Consider the following 22,283-nt stretch of genomic DNA (forward strand, 5'->3'; position numbering starts at 1 on the left):
AATTGAAAAAAAAAAACTATAAAAAAACAATTTGTAATAAAATATGTTCTGTAGAGAGGCCCTTAGCATCTATGCTTATGCGAAGCTCAAGTTCGTCTGCTTCACTTGCAGGGGTTACGGTGACGTCAGAACGCCGAGCTCCAATTGAAGGATAGTGGGTCAGTGATTTCCCTACACACTCCCTAGGGGGGGGTGTACACCCATCCCCCTTGTTTTTCTGAAGGCACCCCCTTAATTGGCAATGACTCCTCTATTCTTAATGACCCCCCCCCCCCCCCCCTAAAAATTTAGGCCCCCCACCTAAAAATTTAGGCCCCCCCCCCCCCCCCCCTCCCCCTAATTTCAATTCCTGGGGAAACCCCTGTCGTGGGTAGACTCCAAGGCAGCTTGCTTTGAGGTCTACCCACTATCCTTCAATCAGAGCCACTGAGAGCTCGGAGTTCTGACGTCACCAAAACCCCTAAAAAAGAAACCAGCAGACGAACTTGCGCTCCGCATAGGTGTATATAATTTTGTTAATGCACTGTACTGACTTAGTTCCTACTTTTTTTTCAGGACAGACATTTCATAGCGAAGTCTGGTCAGGACAAACATTTCATAGAGAAGTCTGGTAATATCAAAATGCAAACGACTTATTGAATTCTGTCGCAATCAAACTAAACACTCTTCAACATCAACGAAGCACCTTAAACTTTCTTTGTAAAATTTCATCCGAGCGGTTTTTAACAAAACAATACTGTCGACAAAAGGACATGAAATCCAGTATATCAGACAGATCAATAAAACATTATTTACTGAGACCGTTGCCGTCATACTTATAATTAAAGTAGAACGGCTACCACATAGTCTAGGGCCACAGAAGCCAATCTCCAGCGCAGAAAATAACTATACAATAAAAGCTTCTGTGTAATAAAATATAGTCAAAGTCTAACAAAACTTTACTCGTTAAGATCAGGAACTGTGACATGTTTGCCATGGAACACCGGTTAAAGCAATGTACAAGTAATTAAACCACCATCCTTGAAAACAAAGTGATATTTCAATGGTATTGGTACGCAACTTGTGTAGGGCTGTGAGGAATATAACATTTTGATTACAGTTGTAAACCTGCAGCTCCACTGTAAACCATGCTTCCGGATCCATGAAGCACGCAATGCTCTTGTTAGAATGACTCATCAATCTCTGATCCGTAGACACCTGGAAAGAGAGCAACAGGCCTAATTTAGAGGACTTTAGAAGCAAAAGAACGTCACTCTAAAATGTGTGCCTTCTGTGTAAAAATCAAACAGGGTGAGAGCATTCAAACTGCTTCGCAAGCTACCAGAAATTGTCCTAATCATGCATGATGCACGGAGATTGAAGTACTCAATGAAGTAGAGTAAAACACCCAAATTTCACCATCCTCTGTCATGATCACAACATAGTCAACAAAAACTAAAAATCAAAATTCATTTGAAAATTTTTTTTTTTTTTTTAATCTTATATTAAAAGGGTTTTTCCAGCCTAAAAATAGTGATCACAGGTCTCCACGCCTCCCACAATTTTACATACCTTCAATTACTCGCTGCGAAATTATTAAACCAAAATAACTAAGATTCATTGGGAAATTAATTTGAGAAGCTCAAAATTTATACACATATTTTATTTATTCATTTATTTATTTCTACACCCTCAGGGCCAACGGCATTACAGAGGGGAGGTAGGTTGTATTGAACAAGAAAAATTATACAATGAATAAATTAATTTGTATCGTCGCTCGACGAAACCTGTGACGTACCAGGATACTGCAGCCACTAATCGTGACGTCATGCCTTTTCGTAGTTTTTTCCTGCTTATCAATAACATCGAACCGCTCTCGGAAGCCCCATTCCACCAACAGGCGGAACGGCGGGAGAAGCAGCAATGGATAGATGGCAAGGAGGGCGGAGGAAGGGGTGCCGTAAGGAGACAGCATTCCCCTCTTGTTACATCGCAGCTCAATTATTGAGTGAAGTGCGGTACGGAAATTTCCAGAGGCGTTTTATATGCTTTATTCTTCAAATCGCAAACTTATAATTCGTGGACACTTCCGGGTCCTGGTATCTGCCACAACATGTTTATATGAAGCTAACGACACTCCATTTGGGCTGTAGGGGCCCTCTAAGGCCCACTTCAGATGGGGCAATTTTATCGGCAGTTTTGGGGTTGTTGGCGGGCTGTTCCCTAGCTTTCCCTAGATCGACACAAATTGTTGAGATCGGGTCCTGCTCGAAACAAACGAGCAACTCGGAGCAATTTCAAGACGTTTGAAGCGGCAGCAGGCCAATCAGGGACGCAATGTATTCATGTACAAACGTCTTTGATTGTTTTTGGAAATCAACTGTTTCAGAAAGGTGAGTTAGTATTCCCAATGCCATTTAAATGTATAAAAACATGTTAGCGTGTAACTGTGTGTCTAAATAGTGCAAGAAAAATGAAATTTAATGATGATGATGATGGCAAATTGCAGTGATTGGATGCTGTGTGTCTTGCGTTGCTGGTGTTCAGACGTCAAGTTGCTGGGAGAAATTTCCCCGTCTAAAGTGGGCCTAAGGGTGAAAACTGTAATGTGAGACAGCACAAAACTCCCTAGAATTTCTTGTGGCACTTGAAACTGGAGGGCACTAGTAGTAGTTGTCAGAATTTACTACCCTGTTAGGAACCCTGTCTTGTAAAAACTCCAAAATGTTTTATAAAAAAAAAAAAAAAAAACGTTAAATTTTAAATATTTTTGCAATTTGCTAAAAGCACAGCGGTTTGTGAAAACTTGGTGTTTTTTGAGATACAGGAAAAATTCTGCAATTGAGTTAGAAGTCTCTCAAAGTGACTACTAGCATGTGTGTTTCTAATACCCTGCATCCATACCTTTATATTCCCAACTTTAAAAAAAACAAGTCAGTTATTATGCAATAATAAAACAAATAAATAGTACTCTAAATGTAATGGATCTCTTTAACCCTTTGAAGGCTTCAGTTTCTTTTTTGTTTCTTTTTTCCCCTAAAAGGTTCATTTATAACAAATACCGGCGCGATCATTCTCCTACTGAGCTCTGTCAAATGGCTAATCTTCCAACCCTCGAGTCTAGGACGCACTTTGAGAGATTAAAATTTATTTTCTTAATTATTAATGAATATGTAAAGATAAACAAAGATAATTATTTCCAAGTTCTTAAAGACGAAAAATCAAGGCACCGGCATCGTCTATACATAAGAGAATATTCTGTGAAAAACGATTGCTTTAAATTTAGTTTTTTCCCAAGAGCCGTCAGGGAATGGAATAAACTGCCGAATGAAACGGTGACATCATCATCCATTATGACCTTCCTTCACTGCATTGAAAGCGTTTTGATATGTGCGAGTAACTGAATGAGTATCGTGTGTATCATCTTGATTACGTGCCAGCACGGGAAGTTATCTATGAAGTGTCAGCATTTTTTATGAAACCAAGCGAAATGCGAGAACTGTGTGTATTTACATCTTGTATATTTTTGCTTTTTATCGTTTGTACCTTCCACTCCTGTAATGGCCCTGTAATAGGGCTAAAAGTATCAATAAATAAATAAATAAAAGAATTTTTTCAGTGGTTGGGTTTGTTTCCAAAGGAATAGTATAAAACAAAAGGTCAATGCACAGTTGTTGTTTTTTAATTATCTAGTGGGAGCCCGTACATTGCCTGCATGCTGTTTAGGTTTAGATGTATCAAATGAAAATATATTAATGGCAAAAAGTTGTCTCTTTTCTTTTATTCGGTTTCATTTTGGTGCGTTTGCTTCTGTGACATTCCAGCGGCTTTAGATTTCTAACCGGAGGTTTTTACGAAGCTTCTCTGTCAGATCATGGGCTCTTATACTCTAAATAGAACTCCTAAGAGCTCTGAAAGTCTGAATCTGAAGAACCGGTGCTCCCACTGGCACTATTGCCAGAGCGGCTGGTACGCAAAGTGAGCATTACGTGCGTGGAGCGTTAAATTTGAAAACTACAAATAGCCCAGCAAAGCTAAACATACTGCAAACATAGTGTTTATAGTTCGTAAAGGACATTACAAATAGCAAATAGCAACACTGCACACAGCTTCGCGTTTAGGCGCCACTTTCATATGTACAATCACTGATCTCTATGACAATTGCTGGATGTGGCTTCCCCGCTCGTTCGCTGCAGCGTGAGTGAAGCCACCGGACGGCCAACTTGCTCGTAGACGATTTGCGGTTTTGCTAGCGTTGCAAAGGCTGGGGGCAGCGTGCTATAGACACGTTTTCTACTCGTTCGTCGTCATTCCCCCAAGAAGTTTCTTAAGACCTCGTGTCACCATTGAGACTTGCCGTTGTAAACACGTGGGAAATTTTACGAAAAGCACGGTGCCGCAAAAAGAAGGCACAACTCGCCGAAAGCAAGTTTCGCCATTTTCATGGCGGGATCAAAGCTTCCTTGGCACGCCGAAGTGCTGCGTCTCCGTGCCTTCGCATGCGTGGATACCGATCAAGAATCGACGCCACGTGTGTGAAGCCGTATGTAAAGGCACAACTTGTCTAAAGTAAGCGTCACTGGTCTCGTGGCCTGATCAAAGCTTCCTTGGCACACCGAAGTGCTGCGTCTCTGTGCCTTCGCACGCTTGGATACCGATCAAGATTCGTTTCGACACTGTGTGGATGTGTTTTGCGAGTGCAATGTGCATGAAGCCGTGTGTACAGTATAGACCACTTACAACGTAACCGCTTATAGTGCAGGACCGGGTATAACGCGGTTTTTTTAAACCACCGGTTCACCTCCCATAGAACTCCATGTAATTACATACCGCTTAAAATGCAGGCGCGCGAAGGGAAATACCGGTTATAGTGCGGTTTTTGGCACAGCCCACCGACCGCGCCGCCGACCGGAGCAGCGAGCTCACTTCCCTGTGCGACTCTAGATAACGGCGCGAGCCGCAAACTGCACTCGCGGGGCAAGGAGGTTGCTCGAAAACGCGGGGAGAAGCGAAGAGAGGGGCTTCAGTTGCCATAGCGACGGAGGGACGCACGCACGAGTCGTTCACGTGCGTGCGTCCCTCCGCTGCGTTGGAAACAAAGAAACAAACAACCGCAACGACAGACCAATCGCAGGTCGAGGAGAATTGTTCGCGCGCGTTGCATGCCGGTCGCGGGCCGGCCGGCCGGCTGCTTTTATTCCGCAAACATGGCGTCGGTTGTGATCGTCGTCGTAGACGGCGTGCATCTCATCGTTCTGCGTAAAAGCGCTATCCTTGACTCTGAATTTTCGTTGTGTGTCGCTATGATAACCCAGCACGTACTAGAAGGGAAGATCCACCTACTCGTGCGGCGATGTCGTGGCGGCGCTCTCAAGACGGCAGAAACGCCCGTGTCGTCGTGTTTGTTTACTTCGACTACAGTGGTGATTTCTAAGCATTTGAGTCCTCGAACATCGCCCGGATTTCTTATTTGGCGCATTTCATGCGTGTGCTCAAGTTCAAGGTATTACTGGCGCGTACCGTATGGAGGATGCGAATTTTCACGCGTTTTCACCTCCGGAGAAAAGTGATTAGGGTTAGCAATCCTGAACGCTCGCAACGTCCGTCCGCAACCCGCGACACCGTTAAAAGGCTGCGCCAGGCAAAAGCCGCTAATTTCTTTTAAAATGTGTGACACACTTGAGACATAACTGTACTAGTCTATTGAAATAAAGACTTTCCTCAAACTAAGCTTATTTTTTCATCTAACATAAAATAAATTCTTTTACAAAGGTAAGCTCTCATGGCATATATTTTGGCCTGAAAAATTGATGTTTTGGTTATAGTGCGGTACCGCTTATAGTGCGGATTTTCGCGACTCCCGAGACATACATTATATGCGGTCTACACTGTAGCTCTGGGCAGCGTTTTACTTTTACTCTGACTACTGTATTTGTAACTTGCAGCACTCACAAACCAGAAACAAGCTTGACCCAGCGTCCAGTGGCGACGGAAGAGGGGGGGAAGGGAGGGGAAGGGGCGGCACCAGCAGCGTTTTTTTTTTGTTTTGTTTACTAGACGCTAATGGAAATCAGATCAGGAGTACAAAAGGCACAGAGACACAGCATTTCGGTGTGCCAAGGAAGCTTTGATCATGCCACGAGACCGGCGAAACTTGCTTTCAACAAGTTGTGGCTTTTTCCTGCTGCACTGCACTTTCGTAAAAATTTCGATGTATTCTCAACAGCAAGTCTCAGCCCTTACACAGGGTCCTAAAAACCTTCGGCAAATGACGACGAACCAGTAGAAAGCGTCTCTTCAGCACGCTGCCGCCAGCCTCTGTAACGCTAGCAAAAGCGCAAATCGTCTACGAGCAAGATGGCCGTCCAGTGGCTTCACTCGCGGGAGCGGGAAGTGCGATCCAGCAATTGTCGTTGAGGTCAGTGTGTGTAATCACCGCCGTATATGCACAGCGACGACTGTTAAAGGGTTAATTAAACAGACCCCTCAACAAGACCCAAAATGGTAGCTATTAAATTTTTGTAGATGCCTACTTTTCGCAATACAATTTTGGCCTGCTCTTTGTGAAACACTCTGTATATATACAGTATGTACAACCCTTCATTTTCGTAGCTCAAATTTTTATGCAAATTGCACAGAGAGGTCACATTTGTGAACATTAAATTTTGTGAATTCTAAAGGATGGAGTTGGAAGCACGTGAACATGAAGGTTTTTATGGGATATCTTCTGCCTGTTGCGAAATCATAACGTCGAGACATGCAGGGCATCTCTCGAAATGCGGGCCAAATCGCTTCTGCAAATAAATATGCATTGCAGAGCAAAAGGTTGATGTCCTTTCAACATTGTAAAACCCGAGACATAGGACAAAAAAGGGAACAACACCTTTTTCTTTTTTGGTCCCAAGTCTCGGGTTTTACAATGTTGAAAGGTCATTAGCTCGCTTGCGTCTTCTCTGTAATTTCTATCATTGATGTCTTTGTATACTAGTTTCTACCAAAGGGCCTATTTCGAAAAATTAATAATTATCCTCGTACTTATAAAATTTAAAGGTAGTGTTTCAGCTAAAAAAGCGTTCTGGGCATCATCAAAAACCACTAAATCGGTGCACCAAAAAAAATATAAGACATGCGCACCATTTTACAAACAAAATGTTTAATGCTAAGGTTGAGGCTTGGGCGAGTAGGTACATATACTTCGAAATTAAACCGCGACTGTGGTTGCCGACCCGACTTCCAACGGTGCGAGGTTGTTAAGCGTCATAGGGACCAGCTTACTCGGGAAATTCCAGAGGCTGTTGAGATAGCGGGGTTGGGTGCAACATGTGTAAGCAGTCCTTCTGTGGCCCTATCAGGCAAAGAGATGAATTTTCTGGTTCCCCCGACTTGTTCATTTTTTTTAGCACATACTCTGTACGGCTGTGTCATGGCGCATTTTTATTTTTTTATATATATATTTTTTTATCATTGTTTTTTTTTTTATTGGTGATGCATCACATGGGCTGAATTCTCTCTTCTCTTTTGTTCATGACACCGCAAATATATATTGCGATTTTGCATTCAATAAACTTAGTTGTAAGTCAGCGCTACGTCCGTGTCACTTCTTTGTCTGGTCCTCGTCTTTTCGCGCTGTTTTAATTCCAAAATGTTCAGTTGCGCAAGTTGGTTCATGACTGAAGAGAAGCAGAAAAAGGACAGGGGCAAAGTGAACAAGGTAACGACGACACGGAGCGCACTCGCAATTGAAAGTTTATTAGAAAAACACTTACTCAAATACCTTAATAAACCCATGTCACTTACAGCCACCACCTTCACTTCCCAAAATAACATTTCCTCGTCTAACAGTGCCACAGACAACTCACTGAAATACTTATTGGCACCCCTTGTTTTGATGATGTACGCTTCGTGAATTTCCCTAGTTGATTGTCTGCTGTGTCGTCCCAGGATGGTTGTGTTTGAAAACAAGAAGGTGCATGGGCATTGATCGCGTTGCACGGCCAGATGGCCAGACGGCATCTGTTTCATAGCTGCTGCGTGTTCTCTAGCACGGCTATTTACGCAGCGGCCTGTTTTCTCCACGTAGGTGCGCTTGCAGGATAGTGGAATGTTGTAGACGACAGAGGCTGTACGTTCCAAAAACTTATTTTTGTGTTTCTTTTTGCATTCATCACTATCTCCGTCTGGAGCATTGATCCTTCTGCACAATGATGAAAGCTTATTCGGGGCCGAAAAAACAACCGGAACGTTGTAACGCCCCGCAACTTTTTTTTAGAATTGTGGGAGATAGCATGAAGGTAGGGAATGATGGCCGGTCCTGTTTTTTTGCCATTCATTAACTTTTTGTGGAACACCCCTATACCCCCTTTTCAGACCATCCGCCAGATCAGTCAGGGACTTATGCGGAAAACCCGCACTTAAAGGCGATCAACCTGTAACAGGAAGCTCCTGCCCATTTCATGGTGATATGTTTTCTTCAACGCAGCTCCAAGGCAGGTCATAGCGATACCGTTTTTTAGAAGTTGGACGGAGTCATACCTCAGACACTCTTTTTGGAGTGGGGCTCATAAGCCCAACAGATATGATCGTCTAGAAACACGAGTTTTAAATGTAACCCCCCCCCCCCCCCCCCCCGCCCCGAGGTTCTCTCATGTGTAAACCTCAAACCATGGAGCAGGCTGCAAAAACACCCACCCATTCAACTACATCGTTATCAGTGAACTCTTTAGGTAGAAGGACAATGACCAGGTAATCGCCGAAACATCGAAAAATCCTAAAAGCACCGACATTTCCGAGTTTCTCAAGTATAGCTTGGTCACAATGAGCTAGAAAAATATCACGCAGTACAGGAGCTACTCTCAGACCAATACAAATGCCCTGCCTTTGTATGTACACATCATCATTGAAAGACAGAAATGTATGTTCAAGATAGAAAGACAGGAGTTCAATGAAGCGTTCCACACTCATACCACTGGTGTTCTGGAAGGCCTGTTTCTCCATTGCTCTCGATACAATTGGTTACTGCACTAAAAAGAGCCTGATGTGGAACAGAGTAGAAAAGACCTTCGATGATGTGGAACAGAGTAGAAAAGACCATCACACTTCCCTCTAGTCCCATTCTTCAAAAAATCTATCACCTCCCCCAATCTACGGGCCAGAAACGCATCATGCAATTTCAATGACAACAAATCGGTTCTAAGAAAGGTAGAAATCTGAAACTACCACGAATCTCTTTCCGTCACTATCGCCGTAAAGGGAACGTCAGTTTTATTTGTTTTTGCCGCGAAGAAAATTTCCAGGGACAGGACATCTGGCCGTGCATTGTGATCGATGCCCGTGCACCCCTGGTTTTCAAACACAACCACCCTGGGACGACACAGCAGAAAATCAACTAGGGAAATTCACGAAGCGTACATCATCAAAACAAGGGGCGCCGATAAGTGTATCAGTGAGCCGTCTATGGCACTGTTAGACAAGGAAATCTTATTTTGAGAGAGAGAGTGGGGTGGCTGGAAGTGACGTAGTTTTATTAAAGTATTTAATTAAATGTTTTCCTAATAAACGTTCAGTTGCAAGTGCGCTCCACGTCGTCGTTACCTTCTCCACTTTGTTCCGTCCTTCGGCGCTTCTTTTCAACCATTTTACAGCATCCAAAAAAAAACCCACTGAATTTGGACGCGTTTCTGGCTTTCAGCTTCGAGTCAGAGTGCAACTTTGCATCGATGGCTCTATTACCTGTGGCCGAAATGTGTGCCTAGGAACCGCCTCACCTCCCAGATAGAATGGAAGGAAGTGTGGACCGAGCCGGCGAAATGAAACACTGACATCTAAACCAACAAGAATAAGCTTTGATTCTTGGGTCCACTTCTGTCACGTGAAGAATGTGTGGCAGCAAATGTTAGATGCATGCACTGGCCGTGGGGGAGCGGGACTGCTCGCACAGAGATGCATTTTGATAGAAAACCTAAACCTCAAAATGTGCCCACATTAAGTTTTTTTGTGTTTTTTCTTTTGAGGGGGGGGGGGGGGGGGGGGGAATGTTGTAAAATGCTTTGAGATATATTTCTGTCAAGTGTGCTGATTTAGTAGTTTTCGATGCTGCTCCAAAAGGTTCTCCATTGAGACCATACCTTTCAATTTACTAATTAAAAAGTTAATTGCTCAAAAGTAATCAAGACCTGAATTATTCGCGTTCTGACATTATCGCAACCCCTCTGCAGGAAGCAGACAAACTTCCGCTCTGCATACGACATCAATCTTTTTTTTGTGCAATGCGTGCATTTTGCAGGAGCAATCTGCTCAGTGTTTCGAGAAGCACCTTGCATGCGTGACCCGGGCTCTCCGTCACGTCCCGTACAATACGTATACAAACCTGGAGAGAGAATCAGAGGTCCCCGTGGGTGCTCCTGTGGTACTGCAGATGCCAGGACTGGCGGAACTTGCGCGAGCAGACGTCGCACTGGAAGGGCCTCACCCCGGTGTGAATCTTAACGTGCCGATTGCGGTCGCTGTTGCGGGCAAACGCCTTCCCGCACACCGCACAGCTTCGGTGACAAAGGAAACAAACGACAAGCAATGAGAACTCCAAACGCCACTTATTATTTTTTAAAAAAAACTTTACAGTTGTTTTTCACCACAACAAACTTTAGCACTGGCAGTTCGGACCAGGTAGATACAAGGAGCCCATCGAAGACTATACACAAAGAAAAAAAGAGGAGGACATTTAAAGGAGCTGTGCAACGATTTTAACGTTGAAGGAATTGGCATTTTCTGCTTTTGATATTGTTCACTGTGTCACAAATGGCAGAAAACACACCTCTTTTCATCGCAATGTTGCGATTCCGCCGCGTAATAGCGAGGCAAAACTTGGAATATTTCCCGACCTGCAGCCACGAGCGGCGGCCATGAGAAACAAGCGGCGTGACGTCACTTGGGTCGTTGTAAGAAAGATAGCAAGTTGTGCGAATACCTGCTCGATAAAAGGTAACTCTTTTTACAAATCTTGTCGTTCCAACATATATATAAATGCGTCAACACCCTGCTATCATCGACAAAACTTTTATTATACGGAGTTTTAGTGGCGCCATCTATCCTAGGTCCACAAAACCGCGAACAGCCGCCAGAAGCCGGAGGGGGAGGGGGACAGCGCCACACTGGCAAGGACGGGTGGTCACGCGGTCGGCAGCGGATGAGTTCTCGCTGCTCGCTGATGGCTCTAAAGAGAGAACTTTTCCGGAACTCCGCGCCTACTCTAGTGACGTCACTGTGCACGTGACCCGGAAGACGATGCACGAGTTGAGAGGCGGCAAAAACCTGGATCTTTTTCATTTTTTTAAGTAAAAACTAGGGTATCCAGGCAAAATCTGTTTTCTGTAGTTCACTGCAGAAGTGTCAGGCATCAACTTCCACAATTATTTAAGCAAAGCCCTGAAATTGTTGCACAGCTCCTTTAAGTGGTAGAAACACATAGTAATAAAACATACAATAAATACTTTAAGGGGATGAACATTTAAGGATATGAATGGTGTATGTCTGTGTTTGTCCCCCTTAAATGTTTTATTTCTTCTTTCTTCATGTGGTTCAGACGGGATGACAAAGTTTCAAAGCTTGCCGTCATCCAAAAAAAAAGCAATCAGCCATTTACGGAGATTTCTAGTGAAAAAAGGGGGCTGAAGAAACCCACAAATACAGTCGGCAACAGTCTATGTCAGCAACAGGAAATGGGCCCCATTTTTTCATTGATAAATTTCCGAAAATCGCTTGCCATTTTTTTGGAAGTGTGTTTTATGAAGGCGGTGTCAGACTCAGCCTGAGGCTGTGTAGCGGGATGTCAAACTCAGCTTTAAGATGTGTTAGGGGTGTGTTGGAGGTAGTGTCGCACTCACTCTGTGAGTAGGTTTGGGGGGGTGTCGGACTCAGCCTGGGGGTGTGTTGGGGGGAGGGAGGTGTCTGACCCGACCTGGGGACGTGATCGGGGTATCTGACTCAAGGATATGCACAAAACGTTCTGGGGCCTTGATGAATTCATTCCGGTTGTTTGTCGTTCACAATGGTCGAAGCTCATGGTCTGACCTCGCTTCACGAACGAGCAAGAAGGCTGGGTATCTATTTGTCCTGTCCTCTCAGGTTTTAAAATCTGTTGACATCACCGCGGTGATGTGCCTTCGCCTTGTAGCGTATAAGCCGTTCATTCCTAAGCTGACAGTATGGTGGAAGCAACGTGCTCATTGGAACAGTCACACGTCCATCTCTCGCCACGTAATCACGCTCTCTCCTATACCTACGTGCAGAGAAAAGGATGTGTCAGCTGATCAAAACAAAGGGGGTTGACCGGTTCTGGGGAGCTTGTAGCTCCCACTGCACCGTCAGCTTAGGGATGAACGAAGCAGAGTGTACCATCGTGATGACATGACGCCGTGAATCTGTCTTGCCTGGAGTTCATGAGCCGTGACCTTCCAACAATGTCTTTACGCGTAAGCTTTTCTCCTTCGCCTTTCCAGCCTGCCTACATGCGTCTGTCAAGTTCTTCGTACGAGGCTTCGGGCCTAGATGGCCGTCGTTTATTTGCTCTGATGTCTCTTTTAAAACATTTCATCGTGCAAATTTTTTTTTTTTTTTTTTTTTTTTTGAGCTTGCAGACAATTTTTTTATCTGGGACAAAAGTAATTTCAAAAGTAATGAGTGATTCTTTTTAAATAACCACCTAAAAGAACTCATTACATTACTCATCACACAAAAAGTAATTTAATTATTGTAATTACGTATGTTACAGAAATGTCACTACTGCCATCTCTGGAGGGTACAGTGTTGGAATGAGCCTGGGGGTGTGTAGGGGGATGTCGGACTCAGCCTAGAGAGGTGTTGAGGAGGGGGTGTCAAACTCGGTGCATGGGGGGGCGTTGGACTCAGCCTAGAAATGTGTTGGGGGTGTTGGACTTAACCTGGGGGTGTGTTGAACTCAGTATCGGGGTGTGTTGGGGGGCGGCAGGTGTTGGGTAATGTCAAATTCAGCTTGGGAGAGTCAGACTCAGCTTGGGGGGGGGGGGGGGGGGAGGTGTCGGGGGCACTGGACTATGCCTAGGGGTATGTTGGGTAACTCAGCCTAGGGGTGTGATGGGGGGGTGTCGAACTCAGCCTGGGGTTGTAGTGGGGAAGGGTGTCAGACATAGGCTGGAGTGTGTATAGGGGATGTGCAGTGTAGGATTCAGCTTGGGGGTATGCTGGGATGTTGTCAAACTCAGCCTGAGGGTCTGCAGGAGGCATCAGACTCAGCCTGGGGGGTGTGGGGGGTGTCAGACTCAGCCTAGGGTTGCGTTGGGGGAGGGTGACAGGCTTAGGTCGAGAAGTGTCTTGGGGGGCGTGCAGTGTTGGATTCAGCCTGGGGGTGTATCGGGTGTCAGACTCAGCATGGAGGTATGATGGGATGTCAATCTCAGCCTGGGGTTTGATTGGGGGAGGGTGTCAGACTGTGTGTTGGGGGACTGCAGTGTCATATTCAGCTTGGGGGTATGTTGGGACGGTGTCGGACTGAGCTTGGGGCTGTGTTGGGGGTGATGGACTCAGGATGGGGTGTGTTGGGGGCAGCATGCCAGACCCAGCCTGGGGAGTGTGCTGGGGAGAAGTGTCAGATTCAGGCTGGAGGTGTCGAACTCAGTGTGGGGTTTGTTGAACTCAGCTTGAAGGTGTGTTGTGGGTATCATACTCAGACTGGGTGTGTGTTAAAGGGGGGGGGGGGGGGGGGGGACAATATCAAACTCAGCCTGGCAGTGTGTTGGGAGTGTCGAACTCAGCCTGGGGGTGTTAGGCTCAGCCTGTGGGTGTGTTGGGGAGTGTCGGGCTTAACCTAGGGTTGGGTTGGGGGCATCTGACCCGGACTGGGGTTGTGTTGAGGGAGGGTATCAGGCTTAGACTGGCAAGTGTCCTGTGGGGAGTGTAGTACCCGATCTAGCCTCGGGGTCGATGGGGTGCCAGACACAGCACGATAGTGTGTTGGGGGTGAACTCAGCATGGGGGTGTGTTGTGGGGGACTATGCCAAACCCAGCCTGGGGTGTGTACGGGGGGGGGGGGGGGGGTCAGATTTAGGCTGGGGGTGTGTTGTGGTTGTCAGACTCAGGTAGGGGGTGTGTTGGAGAAGGGTGTGTCTTGAGTAGTGCAGTGTCAAATTCAGCCTGGGGGTGTCTTAGGGTGCCAGATTCGGCATGGAGGAGTGACAGGGCCGGGTGTCAGACACAGCATGGAGGTGTTGGGGGGGAAGGCAAGACTCAGTCTGGGGTACTCGGGAGAGGGGGGGAGTATCAGATTTACCTTGGGGATATAGTGGGGGGGGAGAGGGGATGTCAAACTTGTCCTGGGGTGTGGTGGGGCTGTCAGACAGCCTCAAGTGTGTTGAGAGGGGGTCAGTGTCGAGTTCAGCTTGGGTGTGCTGGGGTGTCGAACTCAACCTGGGGGTGCATTGGGAAGTGTCGAACTCAGCATGAGGGTGTGTTGGTGCATGTCCAACTCATTACGGGGTGGTGGGGTGGTTACAGATCACTACTTGCCCGAAGCACCCGTTCCCAGCTGCCCAGAAGACCCTCTCACCTGAAAGGCCTCTCCCTGAGGTGTTGCGAGTGGTGCAGGGTGTGCTCCAGGCGGTCGTTGCAGGAAAAGCGGCAGTAGGAGCAGCTGTAGCGGCCGCGGATGACATTACAGCGGTGCCTCAGAAGCTGGTCCTCAGTGATCAGCTCCATGCCGCACGTGGCGCAGCTCACCTCGGGCTTGCCCCAGTCGGGAGGCTCCCGCTTCACCATCGCCTTGTCCGGGGAAGGCACGCGCTGGGTTCCTGTCATGGCGCCGCCAGAAAGGAGAGGATGCACCGATATGGCAAAACGGACCGGAACGAAACATGCATCTCCGTCTAAAGGCTTGTTCGAACATCTGCGTTTGAGTGTGATTACGCCGTAACTGCTTGTGACCTCTTATGAACCCTTCTGATCTGTGTATAGCTATCGGTGACAGGTTCAGCACCTAATAGACGCTCCATCTTGAGTATAAGCTAACTGCCTTTGATGACACTTCGTCGCACACACAGCCAAGGCCCGGCGGAAGGCAACAACCGCATGTTGGAGGCGGAGCTTCCACTGGGCTCCTAACCTTTCACCAAATCAAAGGTTCTGCAGTATTGGCAAGATCAAATCTATGAACTATCTACGAGAAAAGGTCACTTATAACGTTGTTGGAATTATTTTGAGCACACGACAAAAGCATGATGCGTAAAACATATCAGAAGTGTACCGAAGCTATACAATGAAAGGCGGAAACGAGTTCTCTCGTTGTAAGCACCCACAAGCGATTGTGACGCAGTCGATTGCACTAGAATGCAAATCTGTGAACTGGCCTTAAACTCCGTAGAGCTGCACCGAACCTCAAAAAGAATGGCACGGTGCATAAATTGTTTTCATGCCTTGCGTTCCTGGGCGAGTCGGGAACGGACGAAGAGCCGGACGTGAGCACGGCACGTCTCTCACGTCTCCGATAAATGAGATGGGCTTCCGTTTGAAATCCTGCGATAGTGACGCAGCTCCGACTAATACTTTAAATGCCCCTAGCACTTCATCAATGCGAGACGTTCGAAGAGTCGACATTTAGACGTCGTTAGCACAGTTCGTATGTATGCGAAGGGCCTCGGCGTTCGGTAAAATTTCACCTTATGTATTGTATTGTATGTCTGGTAGGGTCTGCATGGCAATATGAAAACACTATCAGAGGCACATCACATAAGGTCCCGTCAACAATAACACAATCGACTGAAAAACTGCTTGCAAAACCTTTTGAGTTTTTTTGTTTTTTTTTATCAGCTCTTTTTTAGTATTGCAAGGTTAAAAACAAACAATCAATAATTTATAAAGGACCGAAAAAATGTTTCTCAGGGGGTATGAATCAAAAGAGGCGACACATGCCACCAGCATTGTTTACGCCCATGAGCAAAACACATAAAGGATCTTCCTCGATGAAGGCCCAACAGCGGAAGACCTTGTTGCTGATTAGACGATGCATCGATCTGGAGGAGATGCTTGACCTTGAGGCTTCACAACTTCAGTCTACTGTCCGGGAGTTTTTCCAGCAAATGGAACCTGGAAAAATAGAAAATGTCAATTGTCGCCGAAGATCAACCGGGTGAAAAGAGCAACATGTGGTGGTCTTTTCACCTCTACATAATGAATGACCTTTTACGTTCTGAGGAAAACGAAAAAATTTTAAACATTCCATTATCGCATTTTTTATACTGAAACGAAATAATGCCTAATTTATAGCAATTTATAGCTGAATAAGGCTCAGACCGAGACTTCAATGAGCAACGTCTCAATGGGCGCCCTCTCGTGTCAACATTAATACCGTGTTGCTAATATGAGATTTCAAATAATAGGTGTTAAGCATGTATGTGCACAGCAGCCACAGATCTATAATTTTAAAAATAAGGTGCCTTATGCACTTGCCATGGCAAGTGCATAAGGCGCCTTATTTTTTAAATTATTACAAAATCGCAAAGCAAGTTGAATTTCATCATAAGGAAGGCAACCTTGTTACCTTCCTTATGGTGGATATTGTGATAAACACGCTCGCTTTGTACTCAACAAGTTGAAACGTTGGCATAAGAACCACAATCATTGTGTAGACTATGACATATAAACACTGGCTCGTGGGTGTCCAACCTAAAACCAGCGTAAACTTGAGCAGAAATGCTTGGTGTGTGTGACAAAATCTCATATAATAAATTTGTTTAAAAGGTAACAGAAAGAACGGCACAAGGGCGTTTCTTTTTTTGTTTTTGTTTCTACTGAACACAGTGAAGATAATTTTCTTCATTAGACAACAAAATATTCCAAGCAAGCTGGTTTTAATGTGAACAATTTACGTGTAATGCCAACAACGGGCAATCCCATTTCAAGCGTTATCCAAGGATTCAAAATGGAAAGGTAAGGGCTAGACATACTGAAACACACTCAACAGACACCTCAAGAATATACACAAAAACTTAAGTAGATAAATCGCGTTTGCGGAACCAGCTTTTAGACGAGACTTTTCATTCAGAGGTGCAGATACGGACCCCGCCGCTCAAGTAAGTGGAAAGGTAACTGCAACCATAAAGCAACCTCTGAAAAAAGGAAGGGTCACAAAGAACACAACCGCGAAACTGTAGAACCTTTCTGAGTGCGCGGATTATGAGAAGGGAGTCGTGGAATGCAAGATCAGCGAGAAAACCGAAAATGAACTCGAGCGTCGCAGGCAGTGGTACGGTCTCGGCCAACCGATGTTTGAAAGCGCCTGCTAAGCACACACGCGAAGATGAAAGTTGCCGGACACAACACGGGGTTCCGGGGAAACTTGCGAATAAGATCAGGCTGGTCCTCGAAGCACAACACAGCTCCGTATTGCAGTTCATTCAGTCGAGCAGCTCACAAGCGTCAAATTGTCGCCAACAAGTGAAACGAAACTTGACGCTGATGACGATCACCATATGACGACGACGTTTGCGACTTTTTTTTGGTCCTTTTTCAAACCCGTTTCTACGTTACGTTATCAATACACACTAATAAAAGCAACATTTTAATTTAATTGAATTTATATACCTATTATTTTGAATTCATATTTGAAAATTTAAACCTTACTCACAAAAACAGCACAACATATATATTAATATGGCTAGAGGACGCAAGTCATCTCCAGCTCTGGTCATCGCCTAATTCAAAAAGTTTGTCGAAAAAGGTTACGATGTATCTATCTACATACCTACCTAGCGCGTAATGGCTGCGTAAGTTTGTCAACAAAAATACACTACAAGTGCAGTAAATAACCTTTCCATGTTCGATCACGTATATTTCCGAGGTAAGAGCTCGTTTCTTCTGTAAACTTCCTCCCCGTCGAGCGTGGATGCCACTAGCCTAAAAAATCTCACCGAGCTGCGCTCAAGTACCGCTGCCGGGCGGAGGTTCCGCTCGGAGCTATGAGGATTTTATTTTTATTTTTTTCGAATACCCTTGTACCTCGGATATCTCTGGCACACGCATCTTTCGTTGTGAGTCATACCGAATTCTTGCTATTTTTTCTCTTCTGGATAAGCGTGTTAAAGAGATACGTCACTGGAGCCGGGCAAAAACCGCGTAGTGCACCGTTTCTGCCGTTTTACTTTGTTTTTTCCTTCGGCGTGTGTTTACTATGGGTGTCTGCGATGCACCCAGAAACACACCCATCACGTTGTTCGTTTCCAAAAATGTGCCGATGTAAACCGTGTAAAAGGGTGAGAGAGAAAGAGGATTCCCCATGAACTTGATGCTTCGTCTTCTGAAATTTCTGGGGCTCCAGCTGCGTTCGCGGAATCGTTGAAGCAGTGGTCGTGATGTCGTTTTTTCGTACCGCCTCCAAACGTGATTGTGTCAGTGTTTCTTGTTCTCTCGGCCGCAAAGAGTATTTTGAAGCTAGTCTGTCGGTGCAGCTGCGAATGGATACTCGCAATCGCAATACACAGGGATTAAAAGGCACCAGCTTACGCCACAGGTATTGGGGAATATTTGGCAGATTTTAAAGCAAGTTGTATAATATGTCTGGTGCTGGAAACAGAGCTGGTAACTGTAGTGTGAAAGATTTCTATACTAGAACTGAGTTAAAAGAAGAAAAGAAAAGGTGAATACGATAGACAAAATGTTTTCTTTGCCCATCTGTCATTGTTTTCTTTTTGAGATATGACAAAATCACTCAGTTGCCACCCTTGATGTGGAAAGCGAGGTCGTGTCAGTTATTCCTTTTGTCATCATGAAACTCAATGACAAGCAGTACTGAATATGCACAAAAGGATTAGTTTTTCAGAGGAATCAACAGTTTATGACTGGGGCACTTATTGTTTAATATAGTTTATTGTTCAAACTCAGTTGGCAAACATAGTAGAGACCCTTATTGTTCAGCTGACATAAATGTAGCTAGCTTTAAAGGGTTCATTTCACGCAAGTCGTGATTTACCTATGACTGAAGGTCATGCCATTAGACGATATAGACCTACTATAGATTGTAGTGCTATGTGTAACAGGCAGTTGTGTTTGCATTTGGTATCACAAATATAAGTGGGGAACAGGTGACAGAAGACTACTTAAGGCCTGTTCACTCTTGCGACCTCTTAAAACTGGGGTGCTATGTTGCGCTTTTTGGACTCCCAGGAGACTAGGGAGAAGGAAGTGACGTCAACGACACAGCAAGCGCATATTGGATGTTGACAGAAGAAAATGAAATCAACACCCAATCTGCGTTTGCTGTGTCGTTGACGTCACTTCCTTCTCCCTAGTCTCCTGGGAGTCCAAAAAGCGCAACATAGCACCCCTGGGTTCCTTAAAACCTCTTACGAGAGGATACACTGGCGCCATCTATTGGGTAGCAGTGTAAACTTGGCGGTCTGGCATATTTTCTATTTCTCTCGAGCATTATCCTTTCTTTCTTGGCTTGAACAACTTTTGTCAACGTTATAAACGAGCCTTTCTTATAGGTATTACGCATATTTGACCTCGGAAATACCACAAAACCTTCGCTCTTGTGAAATGCAGTTCCAGGGTCACCGCATAGATGGTGCCAGAGTGCCAGTGTGTTCCCTCGTCCTAAGAAATTTTAAGAGGTTTTAACAAGTCTCAAACTCTCTCGGTCGTACTCGGTTGCAAGAGGGTGAAGGGGCCTTTATCAATCATAGTTATCTGTATCAAAAGGCTAGTTCTAAAAGTAAAAAAATGAGATTCAAGTTTATTTTAAAACAATCAGCTTTGGCATCAACATGCCCTTTCTTTATTGATTCTGGGGGCTTACAATTTTTAGAAATAAAATTAATTTTAATCCCAAATTTTTGGGGAATAAACTCTTCTCCTAGGTTAAAGGGGCCCTGCAAGCACTTTTTTACTGGCTTTTAATTTGCACCGAACCTGAGCGCACTGACCGTAGTAACTTAATGAAACTTTTCTTTTCTCGAATTTCGCTTTATTTTAAGTTAGAGGCAAATTAAAATTACAAAAACAAGCAAAAAATAACCTCCCTTTATGACGTTCTTGGTTGCTTGAATGGCCGTGAACTAGAGGAGGGATAGTGAGCACAGCGAACGCTCACGGCTGCCGCACTTCGTGTCGACGGCGCGAGAGGGCGCCAGAAAAGCATGTTCTGGATAGGTTGTATAAAGCAGTGTTGCGGAGTTGCCACACCGGAGTTGGAATGATTCCGGAATCATTCCGCATTTTCACGACCCCGGAATGGAATGGGAATGGAATGGCCAAACGTTGAGGGGAACGGAATGGGAATGGAATTAGGTGCCTTTTGCCCGGAATGGAATGGGAATGAAATGGGGCACGGTTCTTCTTTTTTTTATTATTATTATTTTTTCTGTGTGTTTACAGTCAGCTAAACCGAGCCAGTCAGCAAGTCAGTTATTTAGAAATAAAATGAGCGGGAGACTTATACGAAAAAAGAAAAAAAAAAAGCAATATAAAAAACACGCGTCAAATCAAAGAGCAAAGGGGGAAAGGGGGTAACGTGGCGTCTTTCACGGACGCGCAGGCATCGGGCTTCGATGGTGTTACACGAGAGCAAAACAAGAAACCAAGCATCAAGCAAAAGAAAAGGGGGTGGCAAAGAAAGAAACCGCCATGCACAACTCCACATTGTACTTCTTGTCACGTTTTTTTTGTTGTTGTTGGGACGGTTTGTAGAATGCACGCGCGCGCACAGAGTAAGATCTGGGAGCGGAAGCGACTCATAACTCGCAGAGCTCTGATAACTCGTTCACTCGGGCGCCGCCGAAAGATGATCAGGTATTGTTTTCTTCAGGGTGTCGAACCAGAACCGAACCGAACCAAAAACCGGAACCAAACCGGTATTTTTTCCGGAACTGAACCTGAACCCGAACCGTTATATTGTTATCGCGATGAACCCGAACCGGAACTGAGCCGGAAAAAAAATAACGGTTACCAGCTCATGTCAAAACGGTTCGGCCACGCGCTGTTGACAATGAATGTGCTATCAATGCCATTTGTTTTTTAAGTGCCGTCAACTGACACACACCTCGCTTACATATTTTTCTTCTCCACTCAGTCTTAGGATTGTAAACGCTGCATCCATGAAGCTTGACAAACGCTGCATCCATGAATCTTGACATAGGAACCAGTATTGCGCTGGTCGCGGCTTGCACGGAAGAAAGAAAATTGGAAGGCTGTGCAAAAAAAAAAATAAAAAATAAAAAATCGCGTCACGGGATTTCATTTTCCTACAATCTCGTAAATCCTAAATGCTGCTGTGTGCTCATTTCATAACACGTTTCTAGAACGCGCGAGTTCTTGAAGCTTGCTTCCATCGGAATGAGAAAAGAAAAGGCTGTGGAGTTTGATAATAATGCATCCGGTTTCGTATAGGCACTTAGAAGCTAACATATTTGTGAGACAGCGAACTCTTCTATTTTAATATTTATCCTATTACGTCCTTCTGGCATTGCGTTCGGTGAAGTGTTTTTCATATTCCGTATTTTGTTTAATGAAAACTTCTTTCAGGGTCTAATTTGAGTTACCGAAGGCTAGTTCAAATAAAGAAAGCTGTATTTTCTCCCCACTGTTCCTTCAATTGCTTACACGCCGAGGTGGTGGGATAGTTAGCGAGTTCTACTTGTAAGTGGGTTTGTAAGGAGGTCGCAGATTTTACAGCTACTGCGTCGGACCCAATTAGATGAAGTCCGAATGCGTAAACGTCGGTGAGGTAACCTTTGAGTGCACATAAAGAAACCATTCCTGGTAGAAATCCCTGAGCCTTACACTACGATGTATCCCGTTTCGTATGTGCTGATTTCAGACATTTTATTTGTAATTTATTTCGATGTTACAATTTGTCATTTATAATTTCCTAACCGGTTCGCGAACCGGTTCAGCGCCCCGAACCGGTTCGCGAACCGGTTCGCGGATCGAATTAATCGAACCGGAACAAAATAAATTTACCTGAACCTGAACCGTAACCGAACCCGTGTTTTTTTCGGTTCGACACACTGGTTTTCTTATAGCTCGAGGAGAGTAGTTTAGCAGGCAGCCAACCCTGCTGCCTTCCACGTTCATTTGTGCGCACTCCTTTGAAGTGCGAAATGTGGGTTTGCTTCGGCATTAAAACAAAGCGAGATGCACTTCCCTCTTCGCCTCTTGCGCTTTGCTCCGAGGCTTGTTTTTTTTTACACTGCATTTGTAGTGTAAGTCCCCCTTTTACTTGGTCCTTGTTCCGATGCTTGTTTTTTGTGTTATATGCTTTAGTGGGTTGGGGTTCCAAACAAGCT

General features: G+C 45.0%; 1 protein-coding gene and 1 non-coding gene across 8 annotated transcripts in view; one reads left to right on the forward strand and one right to left on the reverse strand.

Moving 5' to 3' along the window:
* Positions 1-14,551: 14,551 nt before the first annotated feature.
* LOC8035184 lies at positions 14,552-17,442 on the reverse strand. Of its 2 annotated transcripts, none has more exons than XR_006078186.1 (4): positions 17,157-17,442; positions 16,032-16,086; positions 14,725-14,795; positions 14,552-14,638 (listed from the first exon to the last, which is right to left on the reverse strand). It is a non-coding gene; the product is annotated as an uncharacterized LOC8035184 (transcript). The 2 variants fall into 2 exon arrangements; XR_006078185.1 differs by having other exon boundaries at positions 16,162-17,442.
* Positions 17,443-17,727: 285 nt separating this feature from the next.
* The window catches only part of LOC8035183 (transmembrane and coiled-coil domains protein 2), a 36,992-nt gene continuing 32,436 nt past the window's right edge, over positions 17,728-22,283 (forward strand). For 2 of the 6 annotated variants that reach the window (XM_029988249.4, XM_040499840.2), the window contains exon 1: positions 18,112-18,251. The gene's annotated coding sequence lies outside the window, so the exon portion shown is untranslated. Of the gene's footprint in view, positions 17,840-17,897; positions 18,030-18,111; positions 18,252-22,283 lie in introns of those variants that run through there. The other 4 variants (XM_029988247.3, XM_029988250.3, XM_029988248.4 and 1 more) reach the window with 4 other exon arrangements.

This window comes from Ixodes scapularis, unplaced genomic scaffold (genome assembly GCF_016920785.2).
Source record: "Ixodes scapularis isolate PalLabHiFi unplaced genomic scaffold, ASM1692078v2 PGA_scaffold49__6_contigs__length_1374808, whole genome shotgun sequence".
In the NCBI taxonomy this organism is placed as follows: Eukaryota; Metazoa; Arthropoda; class Arachnida; order Ixodida; family Ixodidae; genus Ixodes; species Ixodes scapularis.